This window comes from Hylobates moloch, unplaced genomic scaffold (genome assembly GCF_009828535.3).
Source record: "Hylobates moloch isolate HMO894 unplaced genomic scaffold, HMol_V3 SCAFFOLD_5, whole genome shotgun sequence".
Taxonomy (NCBI): Eukaryota; Metazoa; Chordata; class Mammalia; order Primates; family Hylobatidae; genus Hylobates; species Hylobates moloch.
This window is the reverse complement of record NW_026652280.1, coordinates 96290974-96312211: the sequence shown is the minus strand read 5'-3', so window position 1 is coordinate 96312211 and position 21238 is coordinate 96290974. Positions and strand designations below refer to the sequence as shown.

Sequence of the window (21238 nt, the reverse complement as noted above, 5' to 3'; positions counted from 1 at the left end):
TAAACAAAAGAACAGTTCTGATATGCCTTCAACAAACTTTAAATCTTCAGACTCTTGAAATATTTTATTTAAGTGGAATAGAACCTATAACTTATTCATCTTGGCTCACAGTGATTCCCATGAGTTCAAAAGACAGAGCCACAGGACAGTCTAATACTACATAATCTATGACTTCATGAAAGCATTTGTTCACAAAATACGTACCTATTAGGGTACAGGGACCTTGCTTTTATCTTCTCCATACATCTTCTCTACAGAAAATTCAATAAGAAATTATGAAGATTTTTATACTCAGAATAACTCAACTTATCATGAATGTACACATAAATATCACAATGAATCATCATACTCAAGACTCAGATTCGGGAACTTCTTCATCAAGGCAATAGTAATATTCCACAAAACATATTTGCCCCCCTTCATTCTAATAATATACTATAATGAAAGAAATCCTGTTATTTGTATGAATAAAATACCTTACAAGATAGGACTAATGCCTTTGTAAAGGGTATTAGCAAAGAAATAAAATCTGTTGACCTGGGTCTGATTGCAATGAAATGCTTGCATCAAATAAAAATCTCTGGAAGTCAAATTGCAAACTTTCTAAATTTTCAAAAGTAGATAACCTGAAATAATTCTTGTCAGGAGACATGATAATCTGTAGGACCTCAGTCATCACATCCGATTTGGGAAATGCTTCAGAGCCCCTCTGACTGCAGAATAATTTTATTAATAACATTGGTGCTGCAGAAGTCAAAATCCAGAGGCTCCTCAGGCTCTTGAGTATTGATTTTGCAGACTGTCACCATTCCTCTTTCTTCCAAAAATAGCATCCAAGGGTCACCATAACCTTGGTAACACATTCAAAGTGCAGTTAAAATCCCTGGCATAGGACTTGATCCAAAAATAAACAGTCTAAAAGGACAATTAAGTTAACTTTAAAAGTAACAGACTCTTCCTGACATGTAAACTCTTAAAATACTCCAGCCTTTGCAGTGTGGCCCAGATGCTAGAAAGCCCTTCCCAGCCAAGTCCCGGGGAAGTAAGCTCCAGCTCCCTGAAAACAGGAGGCAATGAAGCAGCTCCAACCACTCTTAATTTTTGTTTTCAATTTCATTGATTTAGGCTCTAATTTTTTAAAACTGTATTTTCTTATGCTTACTTTGCAGTTAATTTACTCTTATTTTTCTAGTTTCCTAATGTAGGAGCTTAGATGATTGATTTTTAGGTCTTTCTTTTTGTCTAGCCACATGCTTTTAAAATTACAAAATACCAAGGAGAGAGAAGATCCTAAAAGCTTCCTGAGAAAGAATAGATCGTATCTGAGGATTAAGAATAAGAATAGAATTGGCATTCTTGACAACAACACTAGAAGCTAGAAGAGAGTGGAGCAATTCCTTTAACATTTGAGGAAAACAATTTTCAGCCTAGTCTTCTATACCTAGCTGATAATTATAATAATTACATGTATATGTACAGGAGTCTCCATGTCTCAGTTTGTTTGGCCCTCTATAACAAAAATACTATAGACTAAGTGGCTTATAAACAACAATTTATATACACATTTATTTCTCACAATTCTGGACGCTGGGAAGTCCAAGATCAAGGTACCAGCACATTCAGTATCTGGTGAAGACTTGCTTCCTGGTTCACAGACAGCCATCTTTTTTCTTTTCTTTCTCTCTTTCTTTTTTTTAGAGGCAAGGTCTTGCCATGTTGCCAAAGCTGGGCTCTAAGTCCTGGACAGTAGGTATGCACCACCACACCTAGCAAGATGATGGCTTTTTGCTGTGTCCTCACATGGCAGAAGAGATGAAAGTGCTCCCTGGGCACTATCCCACGTAGTATAAGAGCACTAATCCTATTCACGAAGCCCATACCCTCAAGATCTAATCACCTCCCCAAAGCTCCACCTCCTAATATCATCACATTAGGGGTTAGGATTTTAACATATGAATTTTGGGGGTAACACAAACATCCACAAGGATGATGTCACCCCAGGATAATGGTGACCAGAAGCCCTTGAACCTTGACTTGTACACAGCTGGACTGAAACTTGTTCAAAGCAGGGGGACAGAAAGCTCAAAAGAGAATATTTCCTAAGGAAAGAGTGTGTGAGATATATATGTAAGTTTTGCAGGTAGTGGGTGGTTGCAGAGAAATTACGTGAATTTATTTTGAGAGAAATTTTACTATTTTGGATCTTTTAAAAGAATTAGCGATAAGCACATCAAGATGGAACAAATTATTAAAGATGTGTCACTGACTTTAGAAAAAAATAAAGATGCATAAAGAAGGAATCTAAACATACTACATGGCTTAACTATTAGTTTTATTTAGATAGTTATGGTAATGTAAAACACCAAACAGTGATTTAATCAGCAATTGTGGAATGACCATATTGGGAAAGTGGGAAGAGAGACGATGTACGTGTATTTGTAAGATGTAGGGTTCCAACAATGTAAGAAAAGAGGTGTAAGAAAACTAAATTTGTATCTTCTATTGCAGCAAATCAATAGATAATGGAGTGGCTAAAATTGAAAACTAGGAATATAACAATATTATGAAAGGTTAAAAAATGTTGCCTTGAGTGAGTGGGAATTGGGAGTGGTAAGGTACGAGGCAGGGGACTACCCTTTATTATCATCCTTGTAATATTATTGAATTTCCATCAATAGTTAATATATTAATTCAATGAAAATAAATTTAAAACATAAATAGCTCTACTAAATGCTCATTGAAGCATCTTCCTATTCTAAGGATTTATATTCTATACCATTTAGCTCTACTAAATTTTAGCTCTACTAAATACTCACCAAAGTATCTTCCTATTCTAAGGATCTATATTCTACACCATTAATCCAAATATGACCTATGATAAAATATAATAATATTACAGAAATAGAATTCATTACTTCCAGCTAAGTGAATTTGGAAAGGTCCAATTAGAGAAAAACAATAGCACTTGGACTAGTCCTATTAGAAGGAATAAGAGTTTTAACATGTGGAAATACAAAAAGTGGAATTCTAGGCCAATGGAATTGAATAGTCAATACTTATGGACCACCTATATATAACCAATTATTGATGCACTCTCTAGAGTCCCTAATTGCCTCTGGCACAGAGCTAACCTTTACCACTCAGCCAGTAAGCCAATGAGTGAGAGATCTTTTACACAGGCTATCTCATGTAACCCTACCATTCTATGTGGTAAATATATTAACTGAAACCCATAAGTGAGGGAACAGAATTTAAAGAAGTTAAGTCATTTGCTCAAGGGTACCCTGCTAGTATGTGGTAGAGTCAGAATTTAAACCTGGTTATTTTCTAAAATTCCAGTTCTCTTTCCATCACTCTGCCCTGCTTTTTGGCATATTTGTACATAATTTATATATTCTATATAATGTGATCAAATGAAAAAACCCTGGAAAGGCAGGGCCTTCCCTCCTCCAAGCCCACTTATTTCTGGTTCTCACTCACCACATCCTTCCCTTCTCCTTTCACACAGCGCAAAACACAGCTAGACTTCCTACTGGAGAGAAAGCAACAATCTTGAACTGCTCAAGATTCCTACTGCAAACAACATAAGCTACCCTTGATAGTTTAAGGAGACGGAAACTTTATTAAAAATATTAAACCCAGGCCAGGCACGGTGGCTCATGCCTGTAATCCCAGCACTTTGGGAGGCCAAGGCGGGGGAATCGCTTGAAGCCAGGAGTTCAAGTCCAGCCTGAGCAAAAAACGGTGACCTTATCTCTCCAAAGAATTTTAAAAATTAGCAGGGCTTGGTGACACATGCCTGTAGTCCCAATTACTTGGGAGGTTGAGGCAGGAGGATCACTTGATTGTTTAGGAGTTTGAGGCTGCAGTGAGCGGTGATCAAACCACTGCACTCCAGCCCGAGTGACAGAGCAAAACACACACACACAAACACACACACACATACACACCCCTCAGAGACCACTGGAGAGTCTGAAGGACTGAAGGAACAAAGTCAAGACTAAACTCACAGAAAAAATAAAAATGTGTTTCCCACACCTTCTCCCTCCACCCACATACACACACACCAAACCAGGCAACAAAACTATTGTGAGTAAGTTCACTGTTTCTGCTCCTTAAACATATAATGCCAAGACCTGACTACACTGCAATTGCTAAATCTGCAGTACAAATGCCACTTCCGTATGTACTTTGCAATTGCTGCTATTGCCTAAAACCCAGATGTCTGAAGCCAGCCACATCAGCAAGATGAAAACTCCACGGAGAGCCAGGTTCTCATGTTGATGACTTCTAAATCAAGCCTCCCTAGGAAGCATCCGACGGGGCAAGCCTAGGTCACCTGTGTCCATCTGGGCTGCAAGAAAAAAAAAAAACTGAGAATTTGACTCCTGTCTTCAGAGTTGAGGACGTGAGAATTATTACATGTGAATAATTAAAAGATTCTGGGAAGGCACAAATATGACACGTGGCCACTAAAAACTCATTTAAGAGAGATAAGGATTCCAGAATTACTCCCAGATTTCTGGCTCAGGAAAGTAGGTGAATGATAGTGTCATTACAGAGACAGGGAGCACCCAAGGAGGAGTAGGTCAAAGTAAGTGAGGAAAATGTGGGTTTAGCGCTGGAGGTGTTGCGTCTGAGGTGCCCGTGAGATATGTAAATGGAGATGTTTAATTGAATATATGAGCCTGGAGCTTAGACGAAAGGTCAGAACTCCAGACAGTAACGTGGGCAGCATCCAAATACAGAAGGCAGCCGATGCTGCAGAACAGGATGAGACTGTCAGGAGAGGCCATCATGAATGAGAAGGGGGCAGGCCTCCAAGCCACATAGAGCTCAGACAGCAAGTGGTTGGGCTAAAGAGGAACAGTCAACACGGAAGACTTACAAAGAAAGGTCAGAGCAGTAGAGAAAAGAAACCAGACCTGGTGGAGTGCTGGAAGGCAAGGCAAAGAGTATTTCAAGGAAGATGGCACTCAGTGACGTAGTGTGTACTTGAGTATTGCTAAGAGAGTAGATCTTAAATGTTCTAACACACACACACACTATGTGAGGTGACAGACATGTTTATTAGCTTGATCACTTCAAAATGTACACAAATGTCAAAACATCACACTGTATACTATAAATATACAATTTTTATTTGTTGATTATACCTCAATAAAGGTGGTGGTGGAGTGTGAGGGGAAAGAAGGAAAGGGCTCAGATCTAGCAAATCCTGTTTCAGATCTAGAAAACATCCAACGGATAATTATTTGCTTCCACCAGATTTTACCCATCATTCTATGATGTTTAATTTGGTTTGCTCTACTTATATTTGATATCAATGTACTGAAACAAGGAGCAGGTAAAAAGGCAACAAAGGTGAGGCAAAAATATTAATAAAAGCCAGAGAATAGATTCTAAAGCTCTTCCAGCTTCTGAACCACCTATCTTTGTCCTCATTATCAGTGTCTCTCCTCTTTCCACCTCGTAAACATGGATGCTTTGTTTGTGACATGAGGCTGTCTCTGTTTTCCTATTGGCCAGCTCATCAGACAGTTCTGGGGCCAGGCCTTTCCTGGCCTCCCTCTGCCCACATACACTAGGCTCCAGGCAAATTTGCACATACTTCGCCCTCTACTTCATCCTCCTCCCCCATCTGGCTAATTCCTACTCACCCCCAGGTCCTTCTTTATGTCTCACTTTCTCCAAAATTATTTTCAAATCCTGCAAGCCCAAGTCTGAGTTAAGTGCTCCTGTTGTTTATTTTTCCATCATCTCCAGGACTTTCCATCACAGCAATAAAGTGGAAAGAAGTAAACTCACCGGCTTGGGCACCATACCCTGCGCCACCAACTTGTGTGGCCTTGAGCAAATCTCTTAATCTATTGAAGGCTGTCAGTCCCTAATCCTAGAAGGTGTTGTGAAAATTATGACTTTACACATTTAAAACACTAAGCAAAGTAACTGAAAGATAGAACTCAGTAAACTCTATCCATTATCATTATGACTATCAGTATATTGTTTTATGAGGTCTAATGTCTTGTCTGCCTTTTTCAGTGAAGTGTAAACTCCTTAGGGGCAGAAACTGAATCTGTGTAAAATAATTGCAAACTCAAATCACCAAGACTCACCACATTAAAACTCCAAGTGTACATTTGAAACTTCGTGCTACGCATTTTTATTTAAATACAAAATGAAAAATTCAACCTATACATATCCTAAATCATTGATTGTCTTAGGACTCTAAGTACTTTCTCATTCTTACTTCCCTTTTACTGTTAATGGAACCACAACTCTCCCACTGACCTAGGCTCCCAACCCAACAGTCTCTACTTCTTCCCTCTTCCTTGACCCCTACACTACTCAGTGTCCTTTACATTGACAATACTAGTGATAGGGCTGAGTCAGGGGTGATGGTAAGGATGATGGCAGTCAGGTGAGGTTGCGATAAAAAAATAAAAATGAGTCGGGCGCGGTGGCTCACGCCTGTAATCCCAGCACTTTGGGAGGCCGAGGTGGGTGGATCACGAGGTCAGGAGATCGAGACCATCCTGGCTAACAGGTGAAACCCCGTCTCTACTAAAAATACAGAAAAATTAGCCGGGCGTAGTGGCGGGAGCCTGTAGTCCCAGCTACTTGGGAGGCTGAGGCAGGAGAATGGCGTGAACCCGGGAGGCGGAGCTTGCAGTGAGCCGAGATTGCGCCACTGCACTCCAGCCTGGGCGACAGAGCGAGACTCCGTCTCAAAAAAAATAAATAAATAAAAAAATAAAAATGATCACCGTGGCTGAGACTAAGTTAACCTTTAAATGTCAGTGGAAGGAACCATACTTGTGCTGAACTGTGGAAGTATACCTGAAGACAAGGATGGGGGGATCAGGAGGATGATTCTGGTATTTATAGCCCAACATTTATATTAATCAATTATTAATAAATTCTTAATAACCTATGATGCCATCTGTGTGTTATAAAAAGCAATGCCAGGCTTTTCCTTTATTCTGGAAAGTCTTTTTTTTTTTTTTGAGATGGAGTCTTGCTCTGTCACCCAGGCTGGAGTGCAGTGGCGCGATCTCGGCTCACTGCAACTTCCGCCTCCTGGTTAAGCACTTCTCATGCCTCAGCCTCCCAAGTAGCTTGGATTACAAGTGTCCACCACCAAGCCCAGCTAATTTTTGTATTTTTAGTAGAGACGGGGTTTCACCATGTTGGCCAGGCTAGTCTTGAGCTCCTGACCTCAAGTGATCCGCCTGCCTCGGCCTCGCAAAGTGCTGGGATTAGTCGTGAGCCACCGTGCCCAGCCAAGTCTATTTTTTTAAATGTAATAATGGTAAGTGGCAGAGTTTGGTAGATTTCTGCATTGCCAGAGTGATCCTTTGATCCCTAAGTTTTTTTGCATAATTAAAAATTTTTCAGTTTATTCTTGCTTCTTTCCTGTTTCTCATTTAACAAAGTAGATGAAGGGAAATTACAAAATAGTGGAAAGATTTAATACAACTGGTGATAAGCTGGATCTCTAGGTGGAACATGAGGTGGACAGAAAAAGAGGAAGAGGCATAGATGAGGCACGGGATGCTTTTGATGTTATCAGGCCTGCTTGAGATCTGGGGATGACTGAACTGCCTCTGGAAAATGGCTTTGAGGTATGTGACTGTGAGATGTGAGACACAAAAGTTATGTCTCTGACACTTGGATCCTACATCTTCCTGAACATGTGGCCAAGAAGTTTTTTCAATAAAAGAACATGCCTTAGAAGCATGAGAGGAAGGAATACCAGGATTCAAGAGCTGCATGAGTCAGCTGGGCCTGAAGTTTGCTGCTTCATAATGCCAAGGGCATGACTTACAGCTTCAGTCTGGTTTTCCCCAATTCAGTATCAAAACATATACCTCCATGGATGCAAATGATGTTCCTCCACCAAGCCCCAGCTTCAATGAAACTGCAGTGTCTAAATAACTGCAGCTTTTTCTTTCTATGTATTGATGTCTGATATGATTTAAATATTTGTCTCCTTCAAAACTTGTGTAGAAATTTAATCCCTGATGTGGTAATATTGAGAGGTGGGGTCTTTAAGAGGTGATGGGTCATGAGGGCTCTGCTCTCATGAATGGATTAATGGCTTAATGGACTAATAGCTTATGATGGGAGTGGGACTTGTGGCTTTAAAAGAAGAGGAACAGAGGCCTGAGCTAGCTCACTAAGCTGCCTCTCCATGTGATGCTCTGTGCTACCCGGGGACTCTGCAGAGTCCCCACAAGCAAGAAGGCCCTCACCAGATGGGCTCCTCAACCTTGGACTTCTCGGCCTCAAGAACTGTAAAAAATAAATTTTGTTTCTTTTTTTTTTTTTTTTTTTTTTTGAGACGGAGTCTCGCTCTGTCACCCAGGCTGGAGTGCAGTGGCGCAATCTCGGCTCACTGCAAGCTCCGCCTCCCGGGTTCACACCATTCTCCTGCCTCAGCCTCTCCGAGTAGCTGGGACTACAGGCGCCCGCCACCACGCCCGGCTAATTTTTTTGTATTTTTAGTAGAGACGGGGTTTCACCGTGGTCTCGATCTCCTGACCTCGTGATCCGCCCGCCTCGGCCTCCCAAAGTGCTGGGATTACAAGCGTGAGCCACCGCGCCCGGCCTGTTTCTTTATAAATTACCCAGTTTCAGGTATTCTGTTATAAGCAACACAAAACGGACTGAAACAATGATTAAGAGCAGCTGTGTTCACAGGTATCTCCATTTTCACACTTTAACTTAGTTCATCACCGAACCCATTACATCTTACTTCCCTCCTTCATCCTTTATTCAAAGAAAATGCTGACTAATTTCTTAAGAAAACTTGGTTAAGGACTGTCATTTGTGTGAGATGGAAAAAGTGTTCGTAGCCTGGGAGACCATTTCTGGCAAGAGAGACCAGCTGTGAGCTTCTGACCTAGGTGCTTACAAGCATTATTTCAATTTAATATTCCTAACAATCCTGCAAAGTGAGTACCGTCAATTATTCTTATTTTATAGATGAGAAAATAGAGGCTTAGCAGTATTGTGTGAATGGACCAAGGTCATACAATTAGTGAATGGTAGAAATAGGATTTGAACTTCATCTGGTGTAGCCGAAGTACATCCTCCTAAGCACTAAAAAACACTGCCTCCTGGTGGCAAGATGAAGAAGTTTAACTCCATAACCAAAAGGATAAAAACCAAGGTAGATCAGGATAGAAGCACAGAAGGTAGACATAAAGCATGTCACTTGCTTAAAGAAGCCCCTGTGTTGGATTGTTTGTTCAACCCCCTTACCTACAGGCTCCCCTGCTTAGTTTCACTATCTGGTTCTTCCTTAAGAAGCTTCTTTCCTAGTTTCACTCCTTTATTCTCAGGATAGCTGAATGCAAAACCGAACAAACAAACAAACACAGGATCACTCTGCTTAGTTGTTTAAATTATGTACCAGTCAAAACAAAAATGGCCACTCAAAACATGTACCCTGAGTCCCAGAATCACACAATCATAAGAATATACACATGGTTTCCTATGACGAAGTTATTCTTCTAAGCTTTCCATAAATCACTGCTCTTTCATCTCTGCCCTACCTATTCTATTGGTTTTTAGTTCAGTAACTATTTGTTTTCAGTAACTGGACTCTAGACTCCTCAACCAGACAACCAAAGTGCCTATTCTCCCAGCTGCTAGAAGTGTTACGGCTGACACCTGAGTCTGTGTTCCAGGACTGCCCTATGCTGAAGGGAATTGCCTTCCCCAAGGTTGCATCCTTCCATGGAGAAAGCCTGAAGCCAAGGATTGGTCTATGAGGAGGTTGAAGGTCACAGCCTTCTTGCCTCATTTAGGCATAACTAGAGGCCATCCCAGCTCTAGGGTTCCCAGGCGGATTGGCTGCAGCCCTCATTACAATTTAACTTCTCCCTCTGCCCAACCTAGTTTCCCTCTCTCCTTTATAGGTGTTCCCAAGAGCACCCTCTAATAAACTTCTTGCAGGCAAATCTAACAGTCTGTTTCTTGGGGACCCAACATAAGACAACATTCAACTCTTAACTTCAGTCATATCCACAAATGCTGTCACTTTAAATAAAGTGCAGGAATGCAGTGTAAAGATACATACACCAGAAAAAGATGTGAGTATAAAGTGCAAAAATATACCAGAATGTAAAAATAATACATGAATTTAAAGTCCATGAATCAGTCTCTCTCACATGCTGCTAGAAAGTGTGTGATTGCTTCACATTTCATAATTTTGTCATTGTAATTGTCATCACACCACTAAAATTCCATGCCTTTCAATTTTGTTTTTGTTTTTATCTCTAAATAAAAATGTTTAATTAAATGCCTTCTATGGACACTTCAGACCAAGTCCAAAGCTTTACCTTAAGGTGAAAACTCTTACTATTTTTCCTACAAGGCTGTGTTTGGGAGGTTATTCGTTTGTCTTTTACTTTTTACCGTGAGCTGTTTGTCTAGTCTCCTGACATGGTAACTGGAGACAAAGATCCATCTGTCAGAGTCAGCATCAAACATGCGTAAGGCAAGTTTTGACTCTAGGAAGCCTTCAGGGAAATAATTTTTGATCGTTCTTTGAGTTAAAATTGCCTTTTACATTGATGCTAAAGACTTTCCCTAAGCAACCTCTACCACATTAGCATAAAGTGTCTGAGTTTCAAAGATTCCACCTCAAATGGCTCCCTTGTGTTCAACACCGTCACTCCCTCCTGGTATTCTTCTTCCTGAGTAACTTCCTATTGACCTCCTTTCCCTTTCAGTCTCTTGCTGAAATGGAAACATCAGAATGAAGGGGCAGGCTGTATGTGGGAAAGATGAATCACCATTAAATGAGAAACCTCAATCCTAACGCTAGACTTGTAGAAATTGGCTTGTATGGTCCTGAGAATGGTAAAAATAACTAATACAAATAACTTTAAACATTACTTAATAAAGTAACAAATAGTACAGCTAGAAAAGAGAATGATGGGATAAAGATTACTTTTTTATATTTAGCCATTCTTGGTCTTGTAAGTGTAGAAGACAGAAAAGCTTGTCTCCAATCCTATTAATACCTTAAAGCCATGTGTGACATTACAACCACTGAAAAAATACTGGGTAGAGTCAGTCCACAATGACATACTTGTCACGACATGCTTTGGCAGGCTCTGCCTTTCCCTTTACTTATTCTAGGCTGGGTCCCTTTTGACTACTGTCATCAGTGAAGAGGAGGAGAAGCTCCTCTGATTCCTGAAGATTCACAAGTTACAAGACTATCTTATATGCTTGAGGATGGCCAGCATGTAACTGGTGACAACGAATAAAATTGTATACTTATAAAGTGCAATCGTTACATTATCCTGATCATCTCTGTGTTGAGAGCAATCTGTAGGATGGGATGAATCAAGGCAGCCAGCTGAAGTCCTGCCCTCTGGATGCCTTTGGGGGAAGGTATTTGGAGAGTAACTCAGGGGGTGATGTGTAAAGGATGTGGTAACAAATGATATGAGTGTGTGTGTATTCACTGACACACCAGCAATTGCCAAAGCAAAAACAGTGGCTTCGTCACTCTCTATTGAAAAGGGCCTGCTTAGAATGTGGATGCTTAAACTGCTGTCACCTGTAAAAATATTCTAGCATGAAAGGGACCTCAAGGACACACAGAACAGAAAGTAAATGGTATCCTCTGAAGTCAGCAATATAGCAGGGCCAGAGGAAAGAGAGGGTGATTGCCCAAGGGCACACACACCCTAAACATAGCCCTGTTTCTAATGTTCAAATTAAGGAAAAAAACAATTTAAGTGAAATCCTTAGGTGAGTCATCTTATCATGAATTAAAAATTATTGAAAAAAGAGGGCAATTCTAACCTAACAATTCTAATTTCTGATATTTACTGTAGGAAACAAATATATAAACTCATTTAAATAAATGACTATTCACAATTTTAGCAATAAAACATGAAAATATTATCTGAACATGCAAAACTAAGAGACTAACCACCAGTGACTCAGGAAATGATTCACCATGTTGCATAAGCTGAAAACAATTAAGTTACTACATAATATGTAGAAGATGGCCTAAATGTTATAAATATATATGCAGCAGGAGTTTGTAATAGCAGATAACAATTTTAGCCCTAACTATGAATAAGTTAAACTCCAAAAACATACTCCGCAATTACACAGATTAGAGACTGGCCCCTCTTCTGGACCCAGGTCCACATTATCAGACTGAAGGAGATTAAAGCTTATTTTCTGAGGACAAGGAAGAACATGGTGAAGGGTAAGGTGGGAGAGGTGGGGAAGCATAGGCAACATCATGTCAGGAAGTGGAGAAAGAGGTGAATCCTCATGTCCTAAGTATTCTCTAGGCCCAGCCACAACTCTAGGAATAGGAACAATGGTACCCGCGTTCAGACAGAGAAACCAAGATGCAGAGGAAAGAGGATAGGTTACTTGCCTGAGGTTACAAAGGTGTAAGTAGGGGAGTCAAAATTTGATCCCAGGGGCTGGACGCACCGGCTCAGGCCTATAATCCTAGAACTTTGGGAGGCCTAGGTGGGTGGATCAATTGAGGTCAGGAGTTCGAAACCACCCTGGTCAACATGGTGAAACCCCATCTCCATTAAAAATACAAAAAAATTAGCTGAGTATGGCGGTGGGCATTTGTAATCCCAGCTACTTGGGAGGCTGAGGCAGGAAAATTGCTTGAACCCAGGAGGCAGAGTTTGCAGTGAGCCAAGACTGCGCCACTGCACTCCAGCCTCGGCGACAGAGTGATGCTCCGTCTCAAAATAAATAAATAAATAAATAAATAAATAAATAAATAAATAAATAAATAAATAAATAATTTGATCCCAGAACTTTTTATTTCCAGAGGCTGAAATCTTAACCCCATACCAATCTGATTCCGCATAAATAAAATACTGAAAGCACATTAACCCATACAAATACACAAACACACGAAACTTCATGACACTAATGGAAAAGAAGTACTAACGTCAGCATATATATAATTCTACAAGATCTAGCATGGTACTTCAATTCCCCTTCCCAGCTATATAATATTAAAAGGCATCTAAATTTCCTGAGGGTCAGTGCAGTGACGTAGCCAGAACACATTGAATTCTGGGAGAAAAATTGGATTTAATATCTCCTACAGATTAACAAATCTTATTCACTGCTGGTAGCATAGGGAGATACAACTTGTTTGGAACATAATGCTGTATTATCTATTAATTTTGAAGACACATACATCTTATGACACAGCACTCCCAGTCCCAGCGAAACTTTTAGCAGCACTGTTAAAGCCAAAAAACAGGGAAACCTGTCAAAGGGACAAATAAATTGTGGCATATTCATGGATACTTATGTGCTGGACTACATTACAGCTGTGAAAATGAGCTGCAGTTATGACATAATGAAGATCAGCAGGTTACAGAAGAATGTATATAACATTTCATTTATTTAGAAAATATATATACATATATATACACACAGAGAGAGAGAGAGATGGAGTCTTGTTCTGTCGCCAGGCTGGAGTGCAGTGGCACAATCTCGGCTCACTGCAACCTCCACCTCCCAGGTTCAAGTGATTCCCCTGCCTCAGCCTCCCGAGTAGCTGGGATTACAGGTGCCCACCACCATGCCTGGCTATTTTTTTTTTTTTTTTTTTGTATTTTAGTAGAGATGGGGTTTCACCATGTTGGCCAAGATGGTCTCGATCTCCTGACCTCATGATCCACCTGCCTCGGCCTCCCAAAGTGCTGGGATTACAGGCGTGAGCCACTGCGCCTGGCATATATAAATTATAAAACTGTGTAAAAACTTAACATATTGTTCATTGTTATAAAACTTAAACGAAAAGCAGAGAGATAATAAGACACAAAATTTAGTGGTAACTTCAGGGAACTGGAAAGTGGCTAGAACCAGAGGACAGACAGGAGCTTCAGAAATAATGATAACACTCTATTAGGTTGATGCAAACGTAATTGCAGTTTTTGCCATTTAAAAGTAATGGCAAATGCCACAACTACTTGTGCACCAACCTAATACTAATATTTCATAAACTGGGTGGTAGGTACATAGCTATTCATTGAGCTGGTGTACTTTTACACCTTAAACATGTGCTTAAAAGTATTCTGTATGCAGTATTCAACAATTTTAAGAAATCGAAGCCAGGTGCGGTGGCTCATGCCTGTAATCCCAGCACTTTGGGAGGCTGAGGTGGGTGGATCACTTGAGGTCAGGAGTTCGAGACCAGCCTGGCCAACATGGTGAAATCTCGTCTCTACTAAAAATATAAAAACTTAGCTGAGCTTGGTGGTGTGCACCAGTAATCCCTGCTACTCGGGAGGCTGAAGCTGGAGAATCGCTTGAAACTAGGAGGCAAAGGATGCAGTGAGCCAAGACTGCACAACTGTACTCCATCCAGCCTGGGCGACAGAGCGAGACTCTGTCTCCAAAGAAAAAAAAAAAAAAGAAAAGAAATCAAATGTTCTCACTGAATTTTTTTAAGTATTGGTAACTTGACATACCATACAAATTTTTTGCAATGATTTATGAAGATTTACATTTTAAAAATCAGCTTTCCAAAATTGAGAATGTCATTTTACCTTTTTGCTTTGTATGTCTAATTTATTTGGGGCCAATTATTCTTAGTCTAGGCTGCTTATGCGAAAAAGGTGAAAAAAAAACCCTGAATATCAAAACAATTATTATTTCTTTTATTAAGCCCATTTCTTTTTGTCTCTGTTACAAAAGCAATTTAAATCATTACTGAAAAAAATCCAGAAAATGTAGCCAAACAAAAGCAGACAAAGAACAACACTCATAATCCCATCATCCAGAGAGAGAAGCACTACAGGTATTAACTCTTCTGCAGAAATCCCTTCAGATCATTTTCATTGCTATCCGTAAATTAATATAATTATGGAAAGTGCTTATTTTTGTTGTACATGCTCTGTCATCAAGCATTATAGTCAGTCTAAATCAAAAGGAAGAAAACGTTTAAATCTATCCCTCCTCTCTGTCTCTGTATCCTAAGGGATTTGTGAAATGATTCAGCCATTTCCCCAAGGCAAGAAAAAAAATACAGCATGGATAGAGAATAGTTTTTGTTATAAATGTCAACTCGAATCAATGTGGTAGTGGTTGCATGTACTTGAGCTATGAATTCTCAGTACTGAGGGCTCAGGAAGAGAAAGGTGAAGTAAGAGCACTGGGACCTTGTATCTGCCAGCCCAGCCTACAGGCCCTCTGCTTATGTGACAGCTTCCTCTGTTACCTCTGTTTCCCCAGCTACGTGCTCAAGAATGCTCTCTGCTATGTTCTGCACTTTTTTCTTGGCCTTCCTCCTTTGCTGAAAGATACCTAGTTTACTCTGTCTGGTATAGAAAATGTATGTAAATTAAGAATTTTAAGGTACCACGCTTGCCCTGAAGTGAAAAAAAAATACTCTTAAAATATTATAACGGATACTTGGAAATCTGTAGTGGTTAGAAGTATTTAACATTTTAGTCTCTTAATTGGCAATATCATACATTGTATATTATCAAGAGTTCCCTAAGAAGGTAAGACCACTGAAAAGGACAGCCTCAAAATTTTCAATTCAGTGCTTTATACTGGTGACTATGGATGTTCATTTTCATGTCAGGGATATTATAGTGAAAAGAGGGACCAAACTGAGAAGAAATTGCAAAAAGTATGGAATTAGACTAGGGTCTCATAGATTAAATCTCAATAAAATTTGAGACATCACATAATACAGGTCCATTTTCACAAAATCTCACGTTACCACAAGCCAGAGCATAAGCTGTCTTGGTAGAGTACGTCTGGGCTTTGGGATGACTCCACTACCAGAGACAAGGGTGCTGGTTCCTGATTCAACATAAACACAATGCTACTGTATGCTGAAAAGATCCTTCTTTAGTTAGGTGTCCCAGCCTTCTCTTTTGTGCTTCAAGACAGGCAACTTTGTGTAGTAGAAAGAGCAGACACTTAAAACATTTTTTAATACATCTTCAAATCCTACTTCTTCATTCACTAGCTAGTTGGCCTTGGGAGGGTTACTTAGCCTGTCTCTCTCTCTGATTCTTGTCAGTAAAATAAAAATATAATGCCTATCTTGCAGTAATGTTGTGAAAAGAAACAGGATAATGTGTGAATCACCTAGCACAATGAATAGCTCATAGTCTGAGCTTAATCAATGTTGGTTGTGTCATGTATACTAGGGGAATAATAATATAATATTTAATAAATAAATTGCTATTTATTTTCACTTACAAAATTGTATGGATTTTGGTGCTGTATATATCCACGGGCTCCTTTTCTAGCTTTAAGAGACAATTGAAATTTATTTCTTTGTAAGACTGCCTCTCTAAACTTTTCATAATTTCTGTGGCTTGCCATTTCTTTCCTGAGGTATGATCATAGACAGAATTGCAAAAGGCACTCTCAGGGCAGACACATCATGGCTCAGTAGACTCAGAGCTGGGACCAACCAAGAAGAAGAATGCCTGTAACTATTTGTAGGTACCAGCAGGTTGGAGAGCACAGGTATGACATGGGTTGCTTCAAGAGTTAGAGGTAAATTTCATTCCCTGAGGGTGAAGGATGATGGGGGGAACGGGGGGTATACAGAGACTAAACTGGCCTTTAGTGACAAAAACAAACAACAAGTATTCCCTTCATCCTTCAATATTGTCACCTGCTTGTGATCTAGGTGATTTCCTACTCATTAGGTTGCTCTGAGATTTAGGCAGCTCCAAGGCACAGAAAATCTGGGAGTGTAAAAAAGAAAATAAAGTCGGGGAGTAGGCAGATCCCTACCTCTCTTTCACCCCTACAAGGGCATGAATTCTTGAACTGCAGGAGACAGAAAAGTCTGAATTCTGCCCCAGTCTCAGGCAAACCACTAAGTCTTATAACTGTGTAGTCTCTGAGACCTGACATTCCTTACTAGCCACTGTGCCAATACATCAGATTCTCAGCCCCTGCTCAGGATGAAGCCCTTTCACGTACAAATTTTATGTCATTTTAATAATAAAATTAGGTAATATCTCCCCAAATTTCATAACAGAATAAATTAGAAAAAGTTAGAAGCAGAGGCTTCTAACTCCAAGGTGAGTTATTGTCCCCTGGGCCATAGCTACATCCTCCCACTCTTTATTCCTTCCAGTCCCCTCACCTCCCAGCCTGCAACCCAAAATATTATCTTTAGGAAACTCTCACCACATGGGGACACACACAGTTTCACAGCCATAATGGGGAGCAGAATTATGCTAGGAACAGAGAGATAGTACAAGATAGTACAAGTAATTATACAGTAGGCAATCCAAGTGAGAATGGATTTTGGAACCAGAATTTCTGGGCTCACATCCTCACTTCTCCACTTAACTGAGTTATCTGAGTAATCTTGGTCAAGTCCCTTCCCCTTCTATGTTTAAATTTCCTTATCTGTCAAATGGAGATATTAGTAGTACCTATTTAATGAAGTTGTTGTGAGGATCACATAAGTTAATGTACATGAAACACTTAGACGAATGCTTGTTATATGACAAAAACTGTAAGTATTAATTCACATTACCAAATCGGCAAATCAATTTTCTAACTCAAGAATTGCAGGCAGTGAAACCACTCAGCCACAAAGGAGAAATAAAGTGAAAACGCCATTCTGAGACAGTGTTACATTTCCAGGAAAGGTCTTCTTCGTTTTTCTCATTTTGTACATCTCCAGACAATTTATGAAAACACATTTTTAAAAATATCTATGGTACAGTTCAGAGTTGGGTCAGAATAAGCAATTTCTACCATGAATTCAGATATCTTAAGCCTACCAGCTAATGCTAGCTCATAGCTGAAGACCTTTCACATGCCCAATAATGATCATTTAAATATCTTAAATCCATCAGTGTAGATATCCAAATCCTTTTGAGACAGAATTTCTTCACATTGAACTTTCATCTCACCATGGAAAAGAAATAACCACTAAGAGACACACATCTACAGACTGTGCGCCCAACTTTCTTCATATTGGCAGCACAAGCCAGGCACTGTGCTGGCCCTAAGAAATACAACAGAGAGCTATACAGACAGCCCTTTACCTCACAGAGCTGAAAATCGAAAGTCATGTGTGCTCTCCAACAGTTGCCTAACTGTATATGACTATTTCAGTTCAAAATTAATTAAAATTAAATATTAATAAAAGTAAAAATGTATTTCTTCAGTCATGCTAGCCACATTCCAAGTGTTTCATAGTCATATGTGCTTAGTGGCTACTGTACTGGACAACAGAGATATAGAATATTTCCAGCATTATGAAAAGTTCTATTGTGTATTGCTGACCTAGAGAAATATAAAAATAAGTACACAGGCAATGAGAATACAGTGTGAAAATGCTATGATGGAAAAACACGGGATGCTGAAGGAAATATCTATAAAGTCAGACTTGGTAAGAGATAGGGATTAGAGAAAAATTCCTAGAGTTAGTGACATCTAAGCTGAGACTGTTTGTTTAACAAACATCTTCTAAGCATGTGCCATACTCCATATGTACCATGTGCTGGAGATACAGGAAAGAATAAACAAAGGCTCTTTCTCATGGAGCTTTAGTGGAGGAAGATAATAAACAAACACACTCCTGAGATAATTTCTGGTTATGATGAGTGCTATGGAGAAAAAAAACCGGATGACAAAAAGAGGCTACTTCAATCCACTGAAAAGGTAGGACTCGGTTGAGTTTGAGAGTCTTAAAAACATAGTGGCACAAGCTTCATGGTTGTGTGATTTTTTTTTTTTTCCATGAGTGCTCAGTCACCCTGGAGAAAGTTGAAGAAAGTCAGACCGTTGGGGTCTTGTAACAGTAGAATGGTCGGTCCATAGCATTAAGAATATGGCAAGGGTTATTAATGCTCAGGACCATGAAATCCAACTTTAACAGAAAAGGCAGTGAAGACAGGTGGACTAATACACACTGAGAAAATAGGTCGAAAATTGCAGCTCTGAATGGGGCAAGAGGAGACAAAGGGCAGGGACAACTGGCCACAGGATTGAAAGAGCCAGGTAGGCAATAGTTAGAGAGCAAAGTGTTCAAGCTTTATTGTTCAGAGAAGAAAAGTTCCAGGGAGTGGCCATAGAACTGGGTGGACAAAAGAGACTAGAGGTGAAAGCAATGCAGGTGAAAATGCATAGATGTGAGATTCTGACTTGCCCCTTAAGGTACAACTCAGGATTCATTCCACAAGGTCACCATAGACCTACTTTATTTATCTTCCCTCCCGAAGACTACTAGACCTATCACATGACTTTGTGCCCATTTCAGGGAACAACTTTTCTTTTTTCAAGTCACCTACTTGGATTGAAAGCAGGAACATAACTACATCTGCTAATGGGCTGGTGTCTGCTCAGATCAGCAACGAAGTACCCAAATTCCCCAGCTGGAATTGATCCTCCTTGATAGAGAATGCCCTACAGCTCTAGGATCCTCCCACGTTCCCAGCAAAAGCCAGAGGATCACTTAATCTTGGCTTTCAGGCCTAACCTTGCCTCTAAAAACAAGATCAGTCTAAGACAAGAGACTGATCAGTCTGAGACTCATTTAAAGAGCAGCAAGAAAATCCCCTAGCTTCAAATAAATCCCCCAACTGGGTTTACATTTGCACATTGGCTTTAATAATTGCCTTCTCTGGCCTTAAAAAAAATGAGAGCAAAATGTCATTCTTACTCCCAGCCTTTCCTCAATTTAGCTTCTACCACGAGAATCGTTTGTGCTTCAGCCAAGGCTCCATGGTCTGCAATCAAATTAGGAAGCCTGACACCATGCCCACAATAAGTGAACTGGCTGATAAAACCTGGCAAAATCATCATGCAAAGTAAACTTTCCAGAAACATGGTCTGCCCTTTACCTTATAATGCCTAGGGTATTCCTACTTACCCTTCCAGACCTTGCTCTTTTGACTCGCCATGTTAATGAAGACTTAACCAACCCTTAGCCACCTTCACCTATAAAACACTCTCTCCTATATGACACTACTATTTCTCTACTGCAACTTAAAAAAAATCTACCTGGTCACCTTATAAAACCATTTGTGTTGGGAAATGATTTTTTTACGTTCATCTTTATTTTTCTGGTACTCCTGTAATATCTAACACATCAAATGCATGTAATGAATATTTTTGGTAGAAAAGAAGAAAAAGCAGGACCAAGGGAAAGAGGGAGGAAGGAAAGAAGGAGTGCATGAAATCAGGAAGGAGAGGAACAATGGGTCAGTTGGAGAGAAATGATGAAATTCTAGATGTTCCTGTTACAAAAGCTGGAGGCAGGAATAAGTAGAGAAGTGGCTATGAGACCCATTCTGAACCTAAGCCTGCATTAGTCTCTAGGGTCTAGAAAGTCTATAATGTTCCTTTACAACAATTGAATCTGCATTCCTGTGTTCTTTGTCTTACATTTTACCTGTAGAGGAAAGCAAAGCTTAGTGAAGAGGAAGCTAAAGTCAAAGACCTGGTTCTTGGTTGTGTGGCTAGTTGGTCCTGTGACCCCAAATGAACCACTTAAACCCCCTGAATCTCAGTGTCAGCAGGCTAGTCATATCTGCTCTATGTCCTTTAGGGGAAGTTCAAGTGAGATAACGGAAGTGAAAAGTCTTTGTAAAATCTAAAGGGCACCGAGGATGGATGAAACTTCTGTCACTGGATCTACATCTACATGGCTCCCAGATCTACCATCCCCCAGGCTGAAGTGTAGATTCAGTTGACCCAGGCTGTCTCATCTACATACATAACAAGAATTACACCTCACTTTCACCATAGATAAGTTAGAAAAAATCACATATACTCATATGATATGGTTTGGCTCTGTGTCCCCACCCGACTCACCTTGAATTGTAATAAGCCCCACGTGTTGTAGGAGGGACCTGGTGGGAGGTAATTGGATCATGGGGCGGGGGTGGAGGCAGGGGTGGAGGCGGAGGCGGTTTCTCCATGCTGTTCCCATGATAGCGAGTGGGTTCTCATGAGATCTGATGGTTTTATGCGTCTGGCATTTCCCCTTCTGGCACTCATTCTCTCTCCTGCTGCCCTGTGAAGGGGTGCCTTCTGCCTAGATTGTAAAATTCCTGAGGCCTCCCCAGCCATGCAGAACTGTGAGTCAATTAAACCTCTTTTCTTCATAAATTACCCAGTTTCGAGTATTTCTTCATAGCAGCGTGAGTATGGACTAATACGGTAAATTGGTACTGAGATAGTGGGGCACTGCTGTAAAGATACCCGCAAATGT

The 21238-nt window shown here is 40.2% G+C and overlaps 1 protein-coding gene and 1 pseudogene across 1 annotated transcript in view; both read right to left on the bottom strand.

Moving 5' to 3' along the window:
• AIM2 (absent in melanoma 2) overlaps positions 1-21238 on the bottom strand; it is a 73989-nt gene that overhangs the window by 19034 nt on the left and 33717 nt on the right. The window lies entirely within an intron of this gene.
• Positions 350-982, bottom strand: LOC116469240 (cell cycle checkpoint protein RAD1-like; annotated as a pseudogene).